Raw genomic sequence first — 3,088 nt, forward strand, 5'->3', positions numbered from 1 at the left:
CAAACATACTAAAAACATACTAAAAACAATGCCAAAAAGCGTACAAGTTATCCGCTCATCACAACACCAAACTTAAATTGTTGCTTGTCCCCAAGCAACTGAGAATCAAATAAGATAAAAAGAAGAGAATATACAATAAATTCCAAAAACATCTATGAAGATCGGTATTAATTAGATGAGCGGGGCTTTTAGCTTTTTGCCTCTGAACAGTTTTGGCATCTCACTCTATCATTTGAAATTCAGAATGATTGGCTTCTTTAGGAACTTAGAATCCAGATAGTGTTATTGATTCTCCTAGTAAAGTATGATGATTCTTGCTGCCAATCAAGAAGACCAGATGCATCATATAACTTGCTGTTTTGTCAAAGCGATAAATGAAAAAGTCAACGCGTAATAGTTAGGTTATTTGCATGAAATCGAGGCTCTGATGACTGCAAATTAGAGTAAATGAAAAAAGATATAATAATGAAATTAAAATCGAGTTACACATTGTGTCTCGCGCAAATCCTTCAATTTTCTAATTCCAAAGTTTAACACTTTAAATCCACCGACGCGTTACGTACTTACGTTGTTGCATTTGGTTCGAAATTTTTTTTCCCTTTTTTTTTCCTTTTTTTTTGTATTCACTGCTTTTTCTTGCTTCAAGAATCATTGTTATGATTTTTCAGATCCTCAGTAACATGTCTCCTTTTTCATCATTCTTTCAAGAGCCAACATTCATGAATCACAAATTCAAAAGACATATGCACTGTTTAAGCATACATTCAGAGAACAAAAATATTGCCACCACATCAAAATAATTAAACTGTTATAAAATTCAAAATTCATGCAATTCTTCTCTTTTTCAGTTAAGAACATTTTTCATTCAAGAGAGGTGATGGATTCATTGGACATTCATAACTTTAAGGCATAGACACTAAGACACTAATGATCACAAGACACAAACATAGATAAACATAAGCACTAAAATTCGAAAAACAGAAAATAAAGAACAAGGAATTAAAGAACGGGTCCACCTTAGTGATGGCGGCTTGTTCTTCCTCTTGAAGATGCTATGGAGTGCTTGAGCTCCTCAATGTCTCTTCCTTGTCTTTGTTGCTCCTCTCTCATGATTCTTTGATCTTCTCTAATTTCATGGAGGAGGACAGAGTGTTCTTGGTGCTCCACTCTTAGTTGTCCCATGTTGGAACTCAATTCTCCTAGGGAGGTGTTTAGTTGCTCCCAATAGTTTTGTGGAGGAAAGTGCATCCCTTGAGGCATCTCAGGGATTTGATGATGAGAGGGGTCTCTTGTTTGCTCCATCCTCTTCTTAGTGATGGGCTTGTCCTCTTGAGTCTCTCTTCCATTGGGCGCCCTCTTCACAGATGTCTATGAGGACTTGGTCCAACCTTTGATCAAAGTTGACCCTTCTAGTGTAAGGATGTTCATCTCCTTGCATCATGGGCAAATTGAATGCCAACCTTACATTTTCCGAACTAAAATCCAAGTATTTTCCCCCGAACCATAGTAAGCCAATTCTTTGGATCCGGGTTCACACTTTGATCATGGTTCTTGGTGATCCATGCATTGGCATAGAACTCTTGAACCATTAAGATTCCGACTTGTTGAATGGGGTTGGTAAGAACTTCCCAACCTCTTCTTCGGATCTCATGTCGGATCTCCGGATATTCACTCTTTTTGAGAGTAGAAGAAGAAGAAATGAGAAAGAAGGGAATGGCTTTGTGTTCGGCCAAAAAGGGAGAGTAGTGTTTAGGTTGTGTGAAAATGAAGGAATGAAGATGGGTTTATATAGGAGTGAGGGGGCTCATGGTTCGGTCATGTATGGGTGGGTTTGGGAGGGAAAAGTGGTTTGAATTTGAAGGGTGAAGTAGGTGGGGTTTTATGAAGGATAGATGTGAGTGGTGAAGAGAAAGATGGGATTTGATAGGTGAAGGGTTTTTGGGGAAGAGGTGTTGAGGCGATTGGTGAATGGGTGAAGAAGAGAGAGAGTGGTAGGGTAGGTGGGGATCCTGTGGGGTCCACAGATCCTGAGGTGTCAAGGAAAAGTCATCCCTGCACCAAATGGCATGCAAAAAGGCATTTTGAGCCAATTCTGGCATTAAAAGCCGGGCTGGTGCTCATTTCTGGCGTTTAACACCAAGTGCTTGCCCTTTTCTGGCGTTTAACGCCAGTCTCGTTCCCCTTTCTGGCGTTAAACGCCCAGAATGGTGCCAGACTGTGTGTTAAACGCCCATCTGCTAGCCTTACTGGCGTTTAAACGCCAGTAGGTTCTTCCTCCAAGGTGTGCTATTTTTTCTTCCTGTTTTTCTTTCTGTTTTTGCTTTTTCAATTGATTTTGTGACTTCTCATGATCATCAACCTACAGAAAATATAAAATAATAAAAGAAAATAGATAAAATATAACATTGGGTTGCCTCCCAACAAGCGCTTCTTTAATGTCAGTAGCTTGACAGAGGGCTCTTCATGGAGCCTCAGAAATGCTCAGGGCAATGTTGGAACCTCCCAACACCAAACTTAGAGTTTGAATGTGGGGGTTCAACACCAAACTTAGAAGTTGGTTGTGGCCTCCCAACACCAAACTTAGAGTTTGACTGTGAGGGCTCTGTCTGGCTCTATTTTGAGAGAAACTCTTCATGCTTCCTCTCCATGGTGACAGAGGGATATCCTTGAGCCTTAAACACCAAGGATTCTTCATTCACTTGAATGATCAATTCTCCTCTATCAACATAAATCACAGCCTTTGCTGTGGCTAGGAAGGGTCTGCCAAGGATGATGGATTCATCCATGCACTTCCCAGTCTCTAGGACTATGAAATCAGCAGGGATGTAATGGTCTTCAACCTTTACCAAAACATCCTCTACAAGTCCACAAGCTTGTTTTCTTTAGTTGTCTGCCATCTATAGTGAGATTTTTGCAGCTTGCACCTCAAAGATCCCTAGCTTCTCCATTACAGAGAGAGGCATGAGGTTTACACTTGACCCTAGGTCACACAAGGCCTTCTTGAAGGTCATGGTGCCAATGGTACAAGGTATTGAAAACTTCCCAGGATCATGTCTCTTTTGAGGCAGTTTCTGCCTAGACAAGTCAT

Source organism: Arachis duranensis, chromosome 10 (assembly GCF_000817695.3).
Source record: "Arachis duranensis cultivar V14167 chromosome 10, aradu.V14167.gnm2.J7QH, whole genome shotgun sequence".
In the NCBI taxonomy this organism is placed as follows: Eukaryota; Viridiplantae; Streptophyta; class Magnoliopsida; order Fabales; family Fabaceae; genus Arachis; species Arachis duranensis.